Below are 22,734 nucleotides of genomic sequence, written 5' to 3' on the forward strand. Positions count from 1 at the left end.
CAAACTCGTGTCTCAGTAAAGTTACACACTTTTACATATCTTGAAACTTTGGGTTACTTGTGAATGGTCAGAATTACAAATGTTAAATCCTTGGATGCCAGGGGTCCACCTCAGAGATGACAAATATGTGACATGGATACTGCTACTTACATCACTGCCCATAGCCGACATCATTAATCGATCATGGCTGTCTTTCCTGCTGAGCCAGGGCTTGGGTTCTGCTCATTATGCTTTAGGCACTTACCACCAGCTGAGTGGAATGGGCACAGCAGCTGGAACCAGTGTGCCATTTCTGGCCTTCTTCACCTGTTGAATGAATGGATTCTTGATGGGAGACTGCTGCCCCAAAGAGTGGCAGCTGCTGGACAGCATTCACCCTAGAGTGGCTTCACAGAGAAGTGATGACCTAATTTTTTGTTTTGCTGCAGGAATATCCTGGGATCTCTCTATCTGTCAGCAGCCAAGGTGTTTGTAGGAATTCAAAGAAAACAGGTCAGTGTCGTCCTAGGTCCATTGTGGTGGAGCCTTAAAAAGTCTGTGTGTTATAAACTGTTTGAAGTCAAAGTCTCTTTTGCCCTTTAATTGTGGGTTGGGGAGGGAGGATAACATAGGATGCTGATATTTTTTAGATATCTCTCTGCCCTAGCACTTGACTTGGAAGTGATAAACTCCTTAAATTGGGCTTTGGGGGCCAGGAGAGAGATCCTCCTCTCCATTGTTTCTGATTGGTAGCTGGCAGTATTCTTAATTTTTTTCTTGGAGAGCCACCCTGATTGCAAGGAGGAAGCCTAGGGAAACTGGAGAGGCCTGTGACTTCCTGCTTCCTGTCTCCTCCCAGCAGGCTTGGGAGCTAGGGTGGAGGACTTTCCACCAGCCATTCAGAAAAGCATCTGTGGGATTCTGGCCAATGCTACCTATCTCTTGATCCTCTGCACTGGCTGCTACAGGAATGCCCCTGGCCTTCCAGGTGGCACCCTCTATCAGGACCCTCATCAAGGTCCTCCTCTCTGCTCCTGCAGGCTCCTGGGGTCTTGCCTTGTTCATCTAGTCCCTGTGGACCTAGAGCTGGGCAGAAACTACTTTCGGCAGCCTGTGTGGATGGTGCTGATTCAAGTTCCCTGGGGTTGCTGCTTACAGACAGCAACCTGGTCTTTTATGTTTTAATACCTGAGTGTTTTATTCTGTGGCTTCCTCCTGCTGGGTAATTTGTAAATCTTTTACCTTCTAAGAACCTAGCAGTGTGGTGGTGGTAGGGGGTGGGCATGGGAAGGATGGTGCTGGCTGGTAGGTTATCCTGCCAAAAGATTCCCTTCTCTGTGAGTTCCAGCAGAAATTATTTGGTGTCCCAGGAGTGGCCACAAAACCTCTTATTGTCCTGCCATCATCTGCACATTGTACTCAGGTTGCCAATATTCACATTTGTCACTATCCTCAGTTTCAGACTTTTTACATATGTCCACACTAATTTATTTAAAGTGTATTAAATCTTAATTTAAATCTTATTTAATTTTCACAAGAGTCCAGGGAGGGAGCTGTCATTTCCCCTCACTTTACAGAGGTAGCAGCTAAGGCAGAGAGTGAGTCCGAGACTTGCAGGCTTCAAACCCAGACCGTCTGGCTGCCATGCTGCCTGTCCTACAGCAGACCTTGGCCTGCTGTTCCCGTAAGGTCCTGGGCAGGGCCTGCCTTGAGCTGCTGTAGCAGCAATATGGGAGCTCCCATTTTAAGTCTGCCCCCTTCCTGGGGCCTGGGTGGGTGTCGGTTTTCATTCTCACTGCTCTGGGATTTGGGGCACCACCTGTGAGTGGACTGTGCAGGGCAGCCAGGCACATGGGCCTGGGCCGAGGGAAATCAGCCTGGTGAAAATCAGGTGGTGGGGAGGGAAGGACTGAGGCTAAGTGATGAGAGTCCTTGCTGCTCAGCATATGCTGGCTCCTCACAGCACATCCTGCCCCATGACAGAGATTCTGTGGGGCCTAGTCCTGGGGGGCAGAACTTGGTGGGGAGCTTCCCAGGAGGGCTGCATGGTCTGACATCACCAGTCATCTTAGTCAGATGATGGTCCTTCTGTGCATCTGTGTTGAAGCCACAGTGAGGGAGACCTGAGTGGAGGACTATCCAGACAGGAAGTGTATCCTCTCCTATGGCTTTGGTCTCAGAGGGCTTTGGTTCAGCTGTCACGCTGCTGAACCTCTGGAATGATGATCCTGGCTCCTGCCTCTGCCTCTAACAGGCTAGGTGACCTTTGGCAAATTACTTGCTTTCTTCTGGTTGTCTTCTACCTGTAGAAGGGGAGGCTGGGTCATCGATTACTATGGTTCTTTCCAGCTCTGATAAAAGTGGTATCTGAGGTGGGACAAAGGTATATGTCTGAGTTTTGGCTTCTAATCCTGGGGCTTCCCAGATACCTCTTCCTCTTACTGTGTACTCTCTGGCCCTGGCCTAGAGGTGGATGGAGGAGGAAAGAATAAAGTTAATGAGTAAACCCAAGGCCCTGATTTCTGATAGAAGCTGGATGGGGGTGAAGGCTGTTTACAGAGATGGTAGCCTGCCTGATTAATGGCAGGGTCTTGCTGCTTGACTTCCATCCTGTGCTCACGGCTCTGCTGCTACTTTCAGCCCCAGCCTGATGCATTTAGGAGTTAGAAGGCTCCATTGCTGGAGTCCAGCCCAACAAGTTAGTAATTTCAACTTCACTTATAGCCACAGCATAATGAAACATGAGTATCTGCCTGGGTGAAGTCCAGCTTCCAAACCCTTTCCCTCCTTTCAGATCATAAACACAACCAAAAACTTAGCTGAACTGGACTGGGGCTCTTGAGAAGTGGGTGGAGCCAGAAGGAGCACTTCCGCAGGCTTTCAGTGTCCCAGTGTGTGTGCTTCTGTCTACATTCAAGAGTCAAATGCAGATTACTTTTTTTTTTTTTAATCCTCATTTGAGGATATTTTTTCTGTTGTTTTTCAGAGAGTGGAAGAGGGGGAGAGAGAGAGAAACATCCCTGTGAAAGAGACACATCTATTAGTTGCCTCTTGCATGCACCCTGACTGGGTCTGCAACTGAGGTATGTGCCATTGGCTGGAATCGAACCCAGAACCCTTCAGTCTGTGGGCCGACGCTCTAACCACTGAGCAAAACCAGCTAGGGCTGCAGATTGCTTTTTTTTTTTAAGTATTTTATTGATTTCAGAGAGAGGAAGGGAGAGGGAGAGAGAGATAGATAGAAACATCAATGATGAGAGTGCCATTGATTGGCTGCCTCCTGCTCGCCCCCCGCAAGGGATTGAGCCCGCAACCTGGGCATGTGCCCTGACTGAGAATTGAACCAGACCTCCTGGATCATAGGCCGATGCTCAACCGCTGAGCCACACTGGCCAGGCCAGATTACTTTTTGATTATCCATTGTTTGTTATTTTCTGTGCGTTTGAGCTTACCACATCCCTCCCTCCCCCTGTCTTCCTCCCCACTCCCCTTACAGTGGCTGGAAATTAATTGTACTTTGAATACTTGCTTACTTTTTGAGAGTCTTGTGACCATTTTTATGCTCAGTGGTCAACATTTGTTAGAAATCTGACCTTATGGTGGGAACAGAAAAGGATGAGGATGGAGAATAGTCCAGGGTCTGAAGAGTCAGGCACCTCATGGGATCCTCTGGAAATCTCCCATTAATTGAGGAGGCATGGCTGTCACTGCAGGAAGGCTGCAGTGGCCTCATGGCCACTGACCAGGGACCTCATGGCCTATGGTTCAGGATCTTTGGTGAGTTTTGGGCCTTGGCCTTAGCGGCTTAGGGCTGCTGCTAATTCTCATAGCACCTTAGAGTAAATTTGAAAAATGTCCCTTTCTTAGGTTAAAAAGAAAAATTAAACTGAATATACGATATTATTGTAAAACCTGAACAACGTCCAACTCTGCATAGGATAGCCTTCTAGAACCCTGGCGGGCAGGAACCCTGGCTTGTTTGTCTATACCTGGGCTCACACCGCTCTCCTGTTCCCAGTGAGGGAAGTACCTATGTCAGGTTCACCGTGTGGGAGAAGGTCTGGGGGTGGGAATGGCGTCTGGGAACAGTGGACAGGCGAGGAAAGTGATCTTGGGATGCTTAGAGCAAGGTTGGAGCAGAGTGTGGCCATGCGTGTGTGTGTGTGTGTGTGTGTGTGTGAGAGAGAGAGAGAGAGAGAAAGAGAGAGAGAGAGAGAAAGAAAGCGTGTATACTTGCCCTGGTATGTGCATGGCTAGGTGTGCCTCCATGGGTTTGTGTGGGAGGGAGTTTTCCTGCATTGTTCCGGGACTCAGCTGAGAGGCCCATCTGAGCACTTTGAGTAGGTTATTACATATCTGAGACATGAATGCCCCCTCCTTAGAGGGAGTGTAAAACTCAAACACAGTACCTGGTAGCCCTGTCTAAGCCCTCTCACTTGGCCACCTGCCACAGTGTGGAGATTGAGACTTAGAGGCCTGACACTCTCCAAGAAGCCCTAGAGGTGGTGCTGCCAGGGACAGAAGGAGCACACCCTGCCTCAGCAAGCCCTCAGCCCCAACTTGGGCCAAAGCCTATAAAAGGGCTCAGAGGGGCAGGGTGACAGGCTGGGTTTGAATAGGGGTGTGTGTTTAGGGGTGTGTGAACATGCAGAATGATGTGTTTTGTTTTAGGGAAAGTGAGGTAGAAAGTCTGGGAGTGCAATTTTCCACTTGTCTTATTCCTGGGAGATTCTAAACAGCTTTGTTTAAAAACTGGACATGCAGATTGCAGAGACCTGAGTGAGGAAGAGCTGTTGGGTCCCCCAGGAAGGCAATTAGGTTTGAAGCCAGAGTTTGGATCTGAATGCAGCATGTGGGACCTGGACTGTGGGGAGGGGGAGCTCTGAGAGCATCCCTAAAGACATGAGTCACTCTAAATTAGCAGCCTGCAAACTGGCTCTTACTTGGTTGCTGCTGGAGATGGGCAGGGTAGGGAGAAAGTGTCAGTCCAGGGTTATCACCCACTGTCCAGGCTGTGGGCAACACAGAGGGCTGGAACTACCTGTCTGCATTCTGCCCCTCTCCCACTGTTAGACGAGAAGCTGGAGATAGTGATGGTCAGTTGGCCAGTGTCTGTGAAAGTCTCCTTTGAGGGGTAGTCAGTACCTGCAGTGCAGGGTGAGTAATTCAGGACACCATCCAATTAAGGACAGGGCTGGGTGGAACTTTCTCTGAGGAACTGTGGAGGAACCCAGGGGAGCTGGGGCTGGGGTTTGAGGGACAGGTGGATTTAGAGAGGCAAAGGTAGGGGCTTGCTGAGTGGTTGCAGTAGGGATGGCAAGCTTGGAGTTCTGGGTAGAGATGGGAGAGGCCTGGGTAGTTGAACTGGAGATTGCCCAGGGGAGGGGCACCTTGAGTGCCACCTATAGGAGATTCAGATTTTAGGAGGCCAGCAGTGGGGAGCTAGTGTTGGTCCCTGAACAGGGGAATGACAGGATAAAAAGGGATGTTTTAGGAAAAACTAGCTTGTTAGCAGATTGAAGATGCATTTTTTAAAAGTACCTTTGTTGTTGCAAAAAATAATATAAACTCATTATACTATTCAAATATTATATAAATATAGAAAAGGAAAATCTCCTATAAGCCTGCCATTCAGAGATAATCACTGTTAATACTTTTGTTTATATTTTTCCAGGTAGTTTAACATCCAGCTATCCACCTACTATCTTATCAATTTCCATAAATAAATTATATAGTACTTACTGTTTGGCAGCTTTAGACACTTTTCCACATGAGTGCATATAGAATGACCTAATTCTTCTGAATAGCTGCATAGATTGGCTGGATGAGCTTTATATCAGTTATCTATTGCTGCATAATAAACTACCCCAAAATTTAGTAGATTAGCACAACAACAGTTTTATTTGCTTACAATAATGTGAGTTAGCCCTTTGGATTGGGCTCAGCTGTTCTCCCTACCTGAGTTTATGAATGTGGTGGCAGTCAGCTGGTGGCTCTGCAAGGTCCGTATGGTCCAACGGAGCCACCCTCATGTCTGGTGATTGGCACTGCTTGCAGCTGGACCTCTCTTTCTTTGTGCGATTTCTCATTCTTAAGGAAACTGGCCTTTTAGGTGAAAATGAAGTCTTCAAGATAGGCTCTGATGTCTCATAATGTAATATTCGTCTGCTGCTTGGTCAGAGCAAGTCACAGCACCAGCTGGAACTCCAGGGTTGGGGAAAGATTTCACTCGTTTTTGTTTTTTTTTTAATCCTCACCAGAGGACATTTTTTCCATTGCTTTTCAGAGAGAGTAGAAGGGGGGGGGAGAGAGAGAAAGAGAGAGAGAGAACCATCGATGTGAGAGAGACACATCAATTGGTTGGTTGCCTCCCACATGAGTCCGAACCGGGGCCGGGGATCGAGCCTGCAACCAGGGTACATGCCCTTGGCTGGAATCAAACCTGGAACCCTTCAGTCCGCAGGCCGATGCTCTAACTACTGAGCCAAACTGGCTAGGGCAAGATTCCACTCTTGATGGGAGTACTGGCAAAGTCCTACCAAAGGCATGTGTGTTCAGGAGTGCGAGGGCATGAATGTACAGTCCTCCATGCGCCCAGAAGGAGGAAAATTAGAATAGACTCCACAAATCTTTGGAAGATAGCACAGGCCCCTTCCCTTCCCAGACCACTCTTTGCCTCAAATGGATCAACCAGGGAAAATGGCAATGGCAGGACACTTACTGTCCTGTTGGGTTGGAGTGGTTGGTATTTGAGGTGGATTCTGTGTGTTTGTGTGGGTGCACAGGATTTGTGCTGGCAGAGCTTGGGGGTGACCTAGGATTTGGGCGTTGTAGTAGACAGCTTCTGCTAGGGTTGCCGGAGCTGTAGAAGTGGAGCTGGAACTATCCCATACTCTGGGAACTACCAGGAGCTTGGCTGCTCCGTACCCCTGCTAATTTTCATGGCCTCTCTGAAGAATATGAGTCAATGAGTGACAGGTCTTTAAGAAAGTGAGCTGGTCACTACAGATTCTGGGCTCTGCTGGGAATTCCCTCATTCATTCACCCAACAGATACTGCACCTACTCTGCTCTAGGCTTTCTCCCCATCCTCATGTAACTTCTGATGTAAAATAAGACGATCCAGGCCTGTGTGACTCACAGACTCCACTTTTCCTTCTCAAGAAACTTGCAGTGGACTGAATATTTTGGCTTCCCACAATGTATTCATTTTATAGTTTTATCAGCTGCCTTGGTAGCCCTTCTCTCCTGTGAAATCAGCAGTGATGATGAGGCAGGAGACAGGGAAGAGCCAGCTCCTGGTCATTAATGAATCCCCAGCCCTGGTTGATAGGATGCTGCAGTGGAGCTGTTGGTGGAGAAGTTCTCCCAGCGCTAATCATTCATCAAACTTACCTCTCCCTGTAGATCTCGGGCCAGACTTGATGAAATACACTTTCCTAGTACAACAACATTCTCTTGCCTGTCGTCTGCCTGGTGGTTTGTGCATTCATCAAATAAGAACAAAGGCTGAGTGGGCTTTCGCATTTGAAAACCCCTTGGTGTTTTATTTTCTTCTTGCTTTCTCTGTGCATCTCTTGGGAGAGAAATGTTTTGTGGCTGGGAGGTCTGCTGTTTCTGAAACAGTGCAGAACACACTGCGTGGCCTAGTCTCTTGGCCATTCTCCTCCTTTCGATTGTGCTGTGGGAGAATTGGCTCAGGTCAGCGAGATGACTTGGTGAGGACCGTGGATGGAAAGGAGCAAGTGGCTGCACCACACTTGGGAGCTACCCTGATGCATCTGGCTGACTTTGGGGCCAGCATTGTGCTACCTTTGCAGGGTTAATGATATCTGATCAGCTTATCGGCTAAATATGCACCAGTGCTTAGTGTTGATGAAACATGCATAGCCAACTCTGCAAACCTTTAAGAAATCTGGCATCACGAGCAAGACAAGAAACCTCAGCAACGCTTTTGGCCAAGGAATTGGAAAAACTGGATGGAGGCCCTCAGTCTGCTCCAAGTTGGCCAGTTTGAGATATATAGTAGGTAAATTCCCCATAAGTGAGACCCAAGAGACCCCTATATGGTTCCAGACTTCACCTACCATTTCTGTGTCTCTACTGCTATGAGGATGGATTCCCACTTTAGCATGCTCAAGAGTCACAATATCAGTTCATCAACAAGTAATTACCTAGCACTTTGATTCTTTAAGGGTCTGAGGCATCTTTTGGGCCAGGTGCTTGATGTGATAAGAGAGCTTCAGCTGATGTGGGATAGGTGAGTCCCCAAGCCTTTCTGTTCCTGGCCATGATCTATCTTCTCTGTTTTATCTGGTTCTCCCATTTGCCACCGAAGGCTTGGTCCTGCAGCATCGACAGCCCTAGGAGTGGGCTCTGAAGGCCAAGTAGGAAGGAATGAGATTGCTAGTAGATGCCGCCAGAGCCCTCTCTGTCGGACTCAAAGGAGATGCTGCCTTGACCTGGCTGAAGATGACTGCCCTGTTTCACAACTAGTTTGGTGTGAAAATGATGTTACTTCAGTTTCATTCTCCACCTTCCTCACTGCTTGTCCAAATGACTCTTGGTCATTTTACAAGTTCAGGTTTCCCTGTTTTGCGGTGGTGGTTGCTTTAAATCAAGTATTTTTAATGTATTCTTGCTTCATGTCGCGAACAGAAGTGTAGGTGTGGCCACATCCTAAAACCAGCGGTGCAGGGAACTGGTCTATGGCCCTGGTGTTTCTGAGACTCTGTAGCCACCTCACCCTCCCCACGCCCCAGTATTACAAGCAGCCTTCATGCTGGCTGCCATATATCTGACCTATACACAGGACACGAGCAGCCCCCATGGGCAGCTCTAATAGGCAGGGGCATTTCTGATGGCTCACCTCAATCTCTGTCTTATTCTTTCTGAAGAGCAAAGGTCTTGGTTTTCCCCTCCACTGATGCTTTGCCTGTTTTCTAGTTGCCTAGCATCTGGTGGGCACTCAAATGTTTTTTGAATGAATGAATAGTGCATTTGTGATATAAAAATAAATGTGTCCCTAATCTAGCCATTTCTCCAGGACACTTAGAGCACTTCAATGATTTAAAACCATCCATCTCCATAATTGCAGGGACTTGAAATGTCTCTGGGAGAGGCAGGACTCCTCTTAAGGCAGGAGCTCCTTATTAAAGAGTTTGCAGCTCTGGGAGGGGGACTTATACTGCCTTTCCCAAGGAGGTGGAGAAGAAATTGGAGGGAAGAGGAGGGCACTGCTTGGGAGTTTCGCAACTGAGGAAACTGAGGCTGGTTATCCCAGGATCTCCAGGCAGTTGAGCAGAGGAGCCTGGAGCCAGATTTTCTGTTCCCAACCCTGATTCTGTCCCCCTCCTTTTCCCCCCAACTCCTACCTCTGCCTGCTCTCATCTTTCTTAACTCACCCAGGGGTGCCTCTGAGTTCCCACCCTGTGTAGGGGGGCAAAACAGTCCATTTTGTAGGAAAACATGCACACAAAATGGCCAAATCCATGAGGACTTGAGAAAGGCATGTGTAGGGTTATTTTGGGTTTGGTGGACTAGGCTCAGATCTCTCTGGCATTCCGGGCTGCTGGCCTCTCAGAATTGACCAGAATGGAAGGATGATAAAAATCAAGGCTCCAGGAATAGCCCAAGAATTTACTTATTCTTAACCCCTATAAAGAGGTGCTGCCCAACCCAGAGCCCACAATGAATTTGGGGCTGAGGGAGTGCAGGCCTTGGGGAGGGAGAGGAGAGTTCAAGACAATTTCCTCTTCCCCTGGGAGGAGGGGTAGCAGAGACAGTGCATGGCTCAGGGCCAATCTGTTAAGGAAGTAGGACTTAGAGGCCAGAGGAATGTCCCTCCCCCACCAGTTCATCCCTGCCTCTTTGGGGGTCTTCTGGTAACTCCCACTGGCTGGGTTGGTGGGCCAGGCTCTCTGTCTGTCTCTTTTGTTTCTCTGTCCCTCTCAGACTTAAGCGAACTCAGGATAGCTCTGGCTTCTGATCCTCAGGGAGCTTTATCTCTTCTCCCTTCCCCAAAGTCAGGCCCAGAGTCACTTTTGCTCAGTGCATGTACCCAATGGATGTTCAGGAGCTAAATGACACCAGGTATCTGCCATTGCTCCAGAGGAGCTAGAGTGGATATGCAGACAAGCCTTTGTTGACATTCACAGAGTCACTAACGTCATCTAGAGCAGTCCATAGTGCCGGAGGGGCAGTGGGGACCAGAACTTGGAGTCATGACACCTAACTTGTCCTGGACCAGTTGTTACTTCTCTGGGACTTAACTTTTTTCATCTGTAAAGCCAGGAGTCTGTGATCCCTGATGTCCTTTTTGGCTTAAGAGTTATCTGATTCCAGTAATCATAGGGAGGCAGAAACTTTTCAGATGGGTAGAATGTTTTTGTTGCCTCTGGTGTTTGTTCCAAACGGGAGCAGGCTGAGGGCTCAGATGTCACAGCCAGGCCTCAAACCTTTCTTCTGTTCTCTGGACTCTCCTACTTAGAAGTAACTGACTCTGCAGTTCAAAAAAATCAGTTGCCCTTGTCCAGGACAAGGTGGTCCCCCGTGGCCTACAAGATAAGTTCCAAGTAACTGAGTCAGGTATGCAGAGTCTGCTATGAACTGACACCTGCCCTGCCCATCCTCATTGCTTCCCACTTAGAGCCACTGTGTCCCTTTTGTTTCTGTAATACCAGGTTACCTGTGTCCCCTCCTCCCTTTGCCCACCATGAAGGTTCTTGTTTCTCATTGTCCTTGGTGTGTCTTCCTTGCCTTGTTTCATCTCCTATCTGCATCATTTTAGCAAATTTGAAAATTTGTTCAGCCATTATTTCTTCAAGTATTTTTCTGTTATCTTTTCTCTTTCCTCTTTTTCTAGAACTCCAATTACAAGTATATTAGACTGTTTGCCATTGTACTATAGGTTGCTGATGCTTTGTTGTTGTTTTTTTTCCAGTTTTATTTCTTTCTCAGCTTTATTTTGGATAGTTTTTTGTGTTTTTTTTTAATTTTTAAGTCTCATCCAAGGATGTGTCTAGTGATTTTGAGAGAGATAAGAAGGGAGAGAAAGAGGGAGAGAGACTGATGTGAGAGAGAAACATAGGTTGGTTGCCTCTCGCATGTGCCCCGACCAGGGATCGAACCTGCAACCTTTTGGTGTATGGGATGATGCCCAACCAACTGAGCCACCCCACCAGAGCATTTGGATAGTTTTTGTTCTGTCTGCAAGTACAATGATCTTTTCTTTCGTAGTGTCTAATCTGTCGTTAATCCCATCCAGTGTATTTTTCATTTCAGATTTTATATTTTTCATCTCTAGAAATTCTATCTGAATTTTTATATCTTTCATTTCTCTCATCATGTTTATGTTTTCCTCTTCATTCTTGTGCATATGTAACATACTTATAATAGCTGTTTTTCATTCTTGTCCATCATCTCTGTCATTTTTAGATTAGTTTTATTGATTGATTTTCCCGGTTATGGATCATTTTTTTCTGCTTCTTTAAATACTTGCTAATTTTTGATTGGATGCCAGACATTGTGAATTTAATGCTGCTAGATTTTGTTTTATTTCTTTAAATAGTGTTGAGCTTTATTCTGGCATGCATTTAAGTTGCTTAGGATCAGTTTAATACTTCCAGAGGTTGCTTTTAAGCTTTGTTAGGGTGGGTCCAGCCTTTAGTCTGGACTAATTTAGCTTCACTACTGAGGCATCATCCTTCTGAGGACTATCCAGTGCTCTGTATATTACGAGGTTCCTCCACTCTTGCAGGTGAGAGTGTGAATTCTTTCCCACTCTGTGTGAGCTCCACAAATTGTTTGGCCTGTTGCTTGCCATTGGTTCTTTTCTCAGTCTTGTGGAGCTTTACCTCATACATGTGCAGATCGGCCAGAGGTTCATGGGGACTCTTCTGTAGTTATCCAGAGCACTCTCTCTGTGCAGTCCCCTCCTCTCCAGGATTGTGCCCTATAAACTCTAGCTCTGTGAACTTGAATTCCTGTTTCCTCAACTTGGTGGGACCATTGGGATTCCTCCCGCTGTGCTGCTGTGTGGAAGTTGCCTATAGGCAATAAGCTGGACAGTCATAGGACTCACTCTTTTGTTTCCTTTCTCTCAGGGAGTACAGATCTGTGCTGCTATTGTCCATCATCTGAAGTAGTTGATTCATGTGTTCTGTCCAGCATTTTAGCTGTTAGAAGGGAGAGTAAATCCAGTTGCTATGGTTGTAGGCAGAAGTCCTGCATTCTTGGAAGACTCACTGGGGGAGGTATCCCTAGTCAGTCTCCTACAAGACCCCAAAAGCAGTATGTTTCTTTCCACGTAGCTTGACCTGTTTTTATGTGTGTTTTTTTAAATCCTCACATGAGGAGTGAGGATATTTTTTCCATTGATTTTAGAGCGTGGAAGAAAGAGGGGAGGGGAAAAAAAGGGGGGGGGGGAGAAACATTGATGTGACAGAGACACATCGATCGATTACCTCCCACACAAGCCCTGAATGGGAGGGATCCGACTTGCAACCCAGGTATGAGCCCTTGACCGGAATTGAACCTGCCACCCTCTGTTGGGCAGGCCGAAGATCTAACCACTGAGTCACGCCGGCCAGATCTGTTTGTTTTTAATCTCTCTGAATAGGTTGTCTCCTTGAGCACAAAGATGATAATGTCATTTTTCATAGTAGCCCTTGTACCTAATCCAGTGCCTGGTAGCTCATGTTTATTGACAATGAATCAATGGAAAAAACACATAAACTAACCATGCCTTATGGTTGCTAAGAAGAAAAGTACTATCCTGGGTATGGGGCTCAGCTCTTGGGAATACAGACTAGACTCTTTGTGCTCTGTAGAGCTCACCCCACATCTGTAGCATTGGGTTTTGTTGATTCTGTTGGGATACTTTCAAATCTGAATTTAGCCCGAGGAGACTGACTAAGGTGTTGTAAACTTCACCACATGGGACTTGAGTGAAGAATTTGGGAATATTCATGTTTTTCTGGAAATTATTTTTTATGGAGTGTTATGTGAAGAGGGGGCTCAGTAATAGTTTCCTAACCCATGCAGAACTGATGTGGAAGAGGAGGGATTAAACATATCCTCTGGCTTCAAAAGGCCAAACCTGGGACCCCATGGGTAGGAGATTCCAGGAGATGAGATTTGGGTCCAGTTCCAGGAAGAACTTTCTTACAGCTAGAGCCATCCAGTAGAGAAATGGGCTACCTTGGGAGGTAGTGCACCCTCAACACTGATATTTATTGATCAGGGATTGTAAGGTTACATATGTTGCATGAAATAATTTCTAAGATACCCTTCTCCTCAGTGCTTCTAGACCTTACTCCTCCCTTTAAGCCCCATGATTCATCCCCCCTTTGCAGCTCCGCATTTCTAACCTCCCCCCCCCCCCCCCACACACACACGTGCTCAGAAAACACACCTGGAATGTGCTCCTGACTGTTGTTCTGTGCACTTCCTTACACCCCTTCATCCTTGCCTAAAGTAGATTTTTTCTCAGGCCTTGCAGGCTGGCTGCCCAATGTCTGTACATCTGTCTCCATCATTCTGACTTCTGCCTGACTGATCTGGGCTGGCCCTATATATCAGCACCTTGTTCCATTGTCTCTTGTGTCAGGAGGCACAGTGCCCTTGAGACAGTGGGTGACTCTGGTTAGCCAGTTGTTTGCCTCCCACTTGCCCCCACAGCAAAGTCTGGCAGGCTTGTTGAAGCCATTCTCAGTGCTCATAATGTAGCTCTGAACAGACATTGCCACTCTTGACCTGCTCATTGGCTTGTTTCTCTGGGTCTCGTGCCTCTTCCACTGTTGGGCCTCACTCCTCCCTGTCCTGGAATTGCCTAAGGAGGTATCACCCCACTGGGTCTAGGACAGTACATTGTACACCGTGGAGGCCCATTTAGTAGTGGTCCTGGCAGATTCCTTCAGAGAATATTCAAGCATCTGCCTTTTCCCATTTTTAACGATGGCTTTCAGAGAGCTTCAAGTAAGATTCCACCTCAGGAAGGGTGTCTGTGTGTGCAGCTCAGTGGCTGGAGGAGAGTGGAGGTGGCTGACTCACAGAGGGTTATGAGCTAATGGCCTGTCTTCTGTTTCCCTGAGCTATTGCCCAGTCTTGCTGTGGAGGAGCCTTTGTCAGCTAACTTATGAATCTCTGTTGTCTGCTAGGGAAATCTGAGGTGCTCTTGGTCTCCTCATTGTTTCTGCAGCAGCTGGTTGGCGCCTGGGGGGAAGGAGTAGTGGGTAAGTCACAGCTGGGTGGGCTCTGGGTAAGAGCTTTACAGAAGGCAGGTCTGAGATGAGAGAGCTTTCCAGTAGTTGAGTGCCCTGGCTTCATTCACCCCAGGGCCTCAAGCTCCCCTGCTCCAAGAGACTCTCTCCTGGTGAGAACCTCTCTCCTGGTGTGCTGCGCCTCTTTCCTTCAGCTAGCCAAGCCAGGCAGGGTCATGAATGTGGAGGAGCACTCTTGGTGATTCGGGGTTCTCTCGTCCCCTTAGCCTTGTCCACTAGAGCCTTGTCCACAAGTTTGACATGGGTAAAGACTTAGTTTCTTCCTCTGCAAAATGGGAAGAATAAAGCTTCACTGAGGAGCTGGAGGAAGGGCTCATTTACAGGATATCCTTTAGTGTCTGAGACTCCTGACTTCCCAGAGCAGTGGTCACTGTCCTAAACACTGTGGATTTAGCCTTTTCCTCAGCAAAAGCTCAGAACCCCTGGCAAACGAGAGTTCTTTCTCCCCTAGGAGGAAAGGAATGTTATTTGGAAACTGAGGTACCTAGAGGGCTGGAGCCTGACTGCATTTGTATTTGGCTTGCAAAGTCAGCTCCCCACTGGAAAGGGTGCTCCTGGAGAGAAGGGGCATCACTCTCTGTATGATTCTGTCCAGTGTCGAGATGGCGTCTGGCACAAAATAGGCACGTAACAGACAATTGATGGCTGAATGAAAGCGTCCTAGAGAAGGGAGTGCCTGCATCCATGTGGCCAAGACTGTGTATCACTCAACCTGTCTCCCTCCATTTTATAGGTAAGGAAGATTAGTTTCATCAGGGAAGCATTGTGCCCAGGCTACCGACTGTTAGATAGGAAACCTGAGTGGTTTGTCTCCTAGTTTTCTGCTTGTTCCATTGGAAGGAGGCCAAGACAATACTAAAAGCAATGATATAATTATAGCTAATATTGACGGAATACATTCTGTTATGATCTGCAGTATTTTGGCCTAATTCTTGAAATACATTCACTGAGAAGAGGTTTCCTAAAGTTGTTCTCCTAGCCCCAGGGCCTTCTTCACCAATGCCTTAGCATGCACTTGCCCCTGATGTGAAGATAAAGAAAATATATGTTTTTGTCAGCCTTATCTGTGGTAGCTGTTGTCTGCATGCTGTTTTAGGTCAACTAATATTTTATTCAGAATTTTTATATTGGTGATCTTTCTGTTTTCTTTGTGGTTATCAGTATATGGGATTTGCTTATTTATGCTTTTGCGAGACATTTATTGAGCACCTAATGTATGCATGCAGGTCCTTGGCAGCAGGGATTTAGTGGGGAATAGCACCAGATGGGCCCTGCTCATCTGAAGACCTTCAGCCTGACTCAGCTAGCTCCTCAAAGCAGGAACTGTGTCTGTGTAGATCTTTCTCTGTGGTATCCTCTTAGCACTCAGGGCCCTCGAAAGCTGGCCTGGGGATGATGCTGGAGAAATAGATTTGGGGTCTTTTACAGAAATAGATTTCTGTAGGGCTCCCCATTATGAAAGCACCAAGATATATTCCCAGACATTATCTTACTGCCCTTTCCTCCTGTCAATGACCTTGAGAAGTAGCTGAAATGAGGATTTTTTTCAGAGGCAGCCACTGAGCAGTAAAGGACTGATAATTTGTGGTGGGTCTTGTGTTTCTCATCCTAGCCTCAGCTTGGTCCACTCAAAGTGTCCTGAGATTCATTCATTCCACAAGTATTTCAGGGGCACCCCTGGGCTAGGTACTGTTCAGGGTCTGGGGATGTGGGACTGAAGAAAAAGTCCTGTCTTCCAGAGCTTATATTTTGGTGGAGGGACAGACAATAAATAAATAATTAAAATTTGTAGTGTATCAGATGGTGACAGATGCTATAGAGAAAAGTGAACCAGGGAAGGGGGTTGGAGGATGGAGGAAGGTTACTTAGGGAAGGCCTTAGTGAGGGGGTTTCATTTTAGTAGAGATGGAAGAAGAGGTAGAGCAAGTCCTGTGGATATCATTAGGAGGAGCATCCCAGGGCAGAGGAAACAGGATGTGCAAGGGCTCTGAGGTTGGAGTATGTAGACTTGCTCAAGCCCAGTATAGCTGGAGTGAAGTGAGCAAGGGGAAGGTCATTGGATTCAGATCTTTAAGGTCTTGAAGGCCATTTTGAACGCTTTGGCTTTTATGAGGGGAGAGGTGGGATCCAATAGAGGAATTTGACCAAGGAGAGGCAGACCTGCCTTACGTTTCTTTTCTTTTTTAAAAAAGAATATATATATATTTCAATTTTATTTATTGATTTGAGAGAGAGAAACATCGATTTGTTGTTCCACTTATTTATGCATTTATTGATTGCTTCTTGTATGTGCCCTGACTAGAGATTGGCCCTGCAACCTTGTTGTATGGGGACGATGCTCTAATGAACTGAGCTATGGGGCCAGGGAGACCTGCCTTACATTTCAAAAGGATCACTCTGGACCCTGTGTAGAGAGTCTACTGAGAGTAGGTAGCAGCAACAGCAACAATAATAACTTATCTATTAGGTGCTTATTATGTGCCAGGCACAGTGCAAACCCCTTATGTGCATGTCCTATTCAATGCTCCTGACAACTTTATCTCCATCTTACTTAGCAGGAAGCAGAGACTGTTGGTAGAGCTGGCTGTCAGCTTAGGTCAGTCTGATTCCAAAGTTTTTGCTCTCTACTCTTGTCCAGTTTTCAGGGGCAATGGGAGAGATTGTTTAGGTGATATTGAGCAGACATCTGTGTGTGACAGGCTGACTCTGTTCCTGTTCTTTGGCTACTCTTAGGTGTTCAGCTGGCCACCCAGCAGACGGGTAGGGGCAGGCTTTCTCTTATAACTCTCTGGCTTGGTGGAGGGTGGAGCAAATTGCTTCCAGATGGGGGAAGGCTGCTTGGGGAGTGAAATTTGTGCCCTCTCTCTAGACAGCAGTCTCTCTGGGCCTGCAAGGACCCTGTATCTTTGTGTTTGGCATATTAGACAAGCCCTGTTACTTAGAGACCTGGACTTTGTACTCTTGACTGGGCCCAGCGCTCCAAGGCAGGCAGCAGGAGACCCCTACAGATGGTCTTCCCCTCCCTAGAGACAGAACCTCCCTCTCTTTCTGAGTGAAGTCTGGGCCAAAATGCTCTGTATTTTATCTACCCCTCTTCTTCCAAGTAGCTCAGATCATTTTCAGAATGTCACTTCCATAATCTTCATATTTATTTCTCCCTAAGGAACTAAGGAGGATTTCCCTTGTTTTTAAAAATACCTGCTGCAGGGTAGAAAATTGGGGCCAGAGAGTGAGGCTGCGCTAGAGTGAGGGATGCAGCTTACCCTGAATGTGCAGAGAGGGAATAGGTGACTGAGGTGGGACACTGGGGCTTCTGGATTTGTTTACCATGCACTGTGATGTCTGGGTGTTGGAGGTGAGGGGGCGGTGGTACTCTGCCCTTACTAGGAGCTGTCTCAAGTTGCTAATGTGGCCCTGGTGGCCCAGGGCCTGCTCTGTATGGAAGTACACATATTTTGTATTCATGTACTTTCTCATGTTCTCACACATGCTAGCTCACATACACACTCACTCTCCTCTACCTTCCCCCTCACACATGCATATTCATCCATAGCATGCAGCACATGGTGCACATGTCAGAGATAGGCACTCCCAGCTGGGAGTTGACTTGGCATGAGAATTTGTCAGAGCAGTGCAGTCCCCACAGCACCAGCCTTTAGGCTATCCCACCTCATACTTCAGCTTACCTCTTGTATAATAAAGAAGAGTGAGAACTTGGAGAGACTGACAACACACAGGTTCAAGTTCTGAGAGGCTCAGACTGGGAGGTGTTGTATCTGTGAAATATGAAGGATGTATAAAACCATTAAAGAAGGGACCTGGCGGTGGGAAGCAGGGAGATTCTTAAAAAGAGAGAAGGCAGAGCCTCTGGCTGGACTCCCTGGCTGCATTGCATCAGCCTGGGCCATGGTTCTGGGAGCTGGAGCTGAGTACACTCCCTTGACCTTGAATATATTCTATCAGCAGAGCCAGTCCTCGGCATGGCCCTGGGGAAGAGGGCGCATTGTTCAGCAGTCTGTAAAAGGACCATTTTGGGAAGGAAAGGTTCCTTTTTGGCTGCTCACACCCCAGTGGGTTACCAGCCGCAGAAGCCAAGCAAGCAGGCCCTGACTTTGTTTCTATTTCAGAAACCTCACTGCTGCTGCCGAAGCCACTACTGCAGAGCACCGAGATCATCACTGGGCTGTGGGACTTCAATTAGACTTGAGCTGCCAGCTGCTTCCTTCCAGGGTTGGAGAAAGGAGGCTCCAAGGGGCGGGAAGCGCTATCAAGAAAGCTGCCTCCATAAATTTGAGTTAGAGTGGTGGAGGGGCCAGACTGTTATTCATCCTTGGCTGTTTCTTACCTTGAAATCCAGCAAGTGAATATTGCATGGAAACCTGAGGTCAACCAGGCAGGACTGTAAGGGATGGGAGGTGGCCTGGAGACCTAGATTGTGTTCCCAGCCATTTAACTGACAGAGCCTTCATTCCTAGTCTTGGCCTGAGATCTTTATGAGCTTAAGCTCTGGCTTTCACAAGTGAGGGGAGGAGAGAAGTTCCAAGTGCAGAGAACCTCCCTGCCCCAGCCCATCCTCCAGGTCCCAGGTGCCCTTCATCCAGGGCCTCTGCATGCTTGTTGTTAGGTCTGGTCTCACCTTTCTGTTTAGGGTACTGGCTTTATGGTGGTCTGTGCCCTGTGGCCTGCCAGACTACTCCAGGGACCCTTGCGTCGCATCCAGAGCCAGCCTTCTGCCTCCTTGTCCTCCTTCTTTATACTCAGGCCGATTGTATTTTATTGACTTGTATATCACCTTGTTCTGGGAAGATGTTTAAAACCAACCCAAATACCTGGTAATATCACTGATACCACTTCAGCATGGATTCTTTTGTTTCTGGCTTGAATTTCACGTGTCGGCTAGGATTCTTGTCTGGGTCAGCAGATTGATGGATTGTGACAGGTCCCCAAGCCTTTGCAGATATTCCTGCTTCCTGGAACTTCACTGTGCCGTATATCCTTTAATTATCCTTGAGGATTCAGTTCAGATGTCACTTCCTTCCACTAAGCATTCCTTACTCCCCCTTGCTGGGCTGGGTGCCTTTCTTAGGTAACGCCACAGTACCACGTGCTGAAGCTATTTAGAGGAGTAGACAGTTTCTACCCTGGAGTGTAGTGGGGTAGACAGTGAGTGACTGGCATTTACAACACCCTGGGGTACATGCACTAGAGGTAGAGTGTTGTACCACAGAAGAGGTGCTCTATAAATGTTGGCCTTGCGTATCCGAGAAAGTATTCATTCTTCACTCACACAGTATTGACATTCTTACTGTAGGATTCTAGGCTAGGGATCTTTTTGTGTGCAAAGCATTGCTTAACTTTCTTTTAAATTCCAGAGTTACTGTTGAGAAGTCTAATGCCATTTCAATTTTAATCCTTTGTTGGTAACATGATTTTCTCTTTGGAGTATCTAGTATCCTGTGTAAAAGTCTTTACTCTCTCTAGTGTTCTGAAATTTAACAGGCAACATGCCTTCGTGTGGGTGTACTTTCATCCACTGCACTCTGGAACCTTTCAATCTTGAAACACACATTATTTAGTTCTGGAAAATTTTCTTGAATTACTTCATTGATGATTTGCTTCTGCTCTTTTCTTTTTTAAAAAATTTAATATGCTTTTATTGATTTTAGAGAGAGAGGAAGGGAGAGGGAGTGAGAGACACACACATCTATTGGTTGCCTCCTGTACGCTGACTCCGCAACCTGAGTATGTGCCCTGACCAGGAACCAAACTGGCGACCTTTTGGTGCATAGGACGACACTCAACCAGCTGATCCACACCGGCCAGGGCTCACTTCTGCTATTTTCTGTCTTCTTTCCTCTGGAACTCCTAGAATTTGAATATTGAATCTCCTGGATTGGTCCTATAATTTTATTATTTTTTACCCCACCCCCCTTCTATTGAGGTTTTCATTTTAGTTAGCATATTTTTAATTTCTAAGAATTATTATGTTTTCTAAATATACTTTTTTAAAAACAGCATTCTGTTTTGGTTTCATAGATACAATATCACCTCTTATTTCTCTGGGGCCATTAATGATAGCTTTATTTTGGGGAGGAAGGGTTCTTCATCATTTCCTATAAAGTGTGTGCATGCTTTCCCTCTGTCTTTCCTGTGATGGGCTTTCTCCAGAAGTCTAGTGGTCCTTGGTGATCTGCTTGCATGTCTGTAGGGTATTAAGCTGTGTGTATGTTTGTTTGTGTGTGTGTGTTTGTGTATGTATGTGTTAGCACTTGTGAGCTCTAGGCCTCATGCAAGGTGACCTGGGTGGCCTGCTTCATTTAGGAACCCAGTAAGTTAGTATCTTAGGTGTTTTTTCTTGAGCTGTTTAGATTCCCTAGAGAAGAATCTTCTAATCTATCTGTATGGTCTGAGGCTGACCACCCTGTGCCCAGGAACCTAATGAGGAGAGGGCAGGGGCCTGGGCCTCCTGTACTTCAGCTTAACCCGTTTTCAGTGTAGTACCCTGCATTTATTTCCCTGTACTCTTTCCCTAGCCCATAGTCCTTCTGCTTTACCTTCTCCAAAGAATAAACCCCTGGAGTAAGGGAGGTTTAGTCACCTGCATGAGGGAAGTGGGGGCAGGACTCTTTCTAAAGCAGACTAATCCCACCCACTGGCAGCCCCTCCTGCTGCTGCCATCACTAAGCCTTCTGTGGGCTCTGGGACATTAATGCTTCCTTAGGTTTCTTATGTCAGTTAACACTTGTCCTTTGACCCTCCAGTCTCTAAAATTCTGTTATCTTCTTTTCTGCTCTCTTTGAAATTTTAGGGTTATGCCTTAAAGGTCTCTTTCCTGTGTTAGTGAGGCATCGGGGGCAGCAGCGGTGAATGCACATGTTCTTGCTGAGAACTCTGGCCAGAATGTAGTTAGTGTACTAAGTTGCCCATGTTTTTGTTTTTAAAGACAGTGGATGTGTTTCTTCAGCCTTTGTGGGAAAGGAATGAAGGATCATTTTATTATGTACATTTGTTGCAGAATCCCAGTAATCAGAACTGTGCCAGTTATGAATGAGATCCTCGTAATTGCTGGCTGAGTGAATGAATGAACAGATGAACTGCAAACAGACTTGGAAACAAAAATGGAAGCAGAATCACAGTTCACCAGGTTCCAACTCTGTTCTGACATGCAGGCCACTGAATGTAACTCATAACCCATTAAATGTAAAAATGTTGAACATCGTTTATGTCTAGTGGTAGGACACTATTAACTTCTTCCTCATTTGGCTTAATTTCTCTGGCTGTAGTGGGTATGTTTTACTCCTGTGATTTTTGAAGAGGAACTAAATGGGTAAGAGTAAGAATGCATCTAGTTTAGAACGGAAGCATCAACATAGGCACAATCTACTGCTTTCACAACTGTTCACAGGTCACTCCTCCAGCTTAGTTTCTTGCACCATAAAACAAGTGGTTAGACTGGATGCATCTCAGATTTCTTCCAAGTGCCAGTCCTGATTCTACTATTGTCCTCTCTTGTTTGTATTACGGTAGTGCAAGTCTCTTGTGGAAAAGAACTGCCCCACCTCCTTTTTTTTCTTCGTTGACCTAGAATGACTTTTGTCTGCTCTGAGACCTTTTAATCCTTCAGTACAGAATCTGAATTCCTGTTCCTTCAGAAGCATACCCCAACTGCTCCAGGATACGCCAGTCTCCCTCTTTCCAGCCTCCTTTGTCATTTTCAGATTGCAGGTAGGCAGAGAGGAAGGAGAGTGGACCTTGAAGCCCTATGGTGCTAGTTTGAATTTAAATTCTGCTACTTACTCACTGTATGACCTTGGACAGCTTATCTAGTCTCATCTGTCTAGAGGGAACTTGTAATAAAAGTTATCTCATGGGGTTTATATGAAAAGTAAATCAGAGATATGTGTTCAAAACTCCTCCTTTAGTTAATGACACAAAATAGACCCATAACAAAAGATCATGGTTATAACAATAGTCAACACTTATGTGCATTACCTTATTTACCCACAAAGTAGATACTTTTATTATTTTTATTTTGCAAATGAGGAGACTGAGCCATAAAGAAGTAACTTGCCAAAGGTTGCAAAGCAAGGAATTTAGGCATTAAATTTTCTTTAAGGGTTTTGTGTTTGCATTTATTCCACGAACAATTATTTTGAGATCTGACTCTATGTCAGGTGTCGGTGCTGGAAATACAGCTGTGAAAAAAACAAAGTTCTGTTTCTCATAAAGCTTCCATTCTACATGTATAACAGGCAGAGTTAGTGTGCTGGCGAAAACAAAGCAAGGTCAGGGCATAGGGAATGCCTGGGCAAGGGAGGGGTTAGGGAGAGGGGGGAGCAGGAGAGAAGGCAAGTGAGTTATTTTGTGTGGGGTGGGTAGGGAAATGTTACATTTGATAGAGGCCTCAAGGGAACAGTGCTCTGGGAGACCTGAGGAAGCACATTCCAGGCCCTGGGTGAGTGCCATTACATTTG

At 46.5% G+C, this 22,734-nt stretch overlaps 1 protein-coding gene across 2 annotated transcripts in view; it reads left to right on the plus strand.

The window, feature by feature from the left end:
• The window catches only part of TSPAN9 (tetraspanin 9), a 194,742-nt gene that overhangs the window by 5,133 nt on the left and 166,875 nt on the right, over positions 1–22,734 (plus strand). The window contains exon 2 of one of the 2 annotated variants that reach the window (XM_081128791.1): positions 429–492. The exons of the other annotated variant lie outside the window; for it this stretch is intronic. The gene's annotated coding sequence lies outside the window, so the exon portion shown is untranslated. The remainder of the gene's footprint in view (positions 1–428; positions 493–22,734) is intronic. 2 annotated transcript variants of the gene reach the window in all.

Source organism: Miniopterus schreibersii (assembly GCF_964146895.1).
Source record: "Miniopterus schreibersii genome assembly, chromosome: 2".
NCBI lineage: Eukaryota > Metazoa > Chordata > Mammalia > Chiroptera > Miniopteridae > Miniopterus > Miniopterus schreibersii.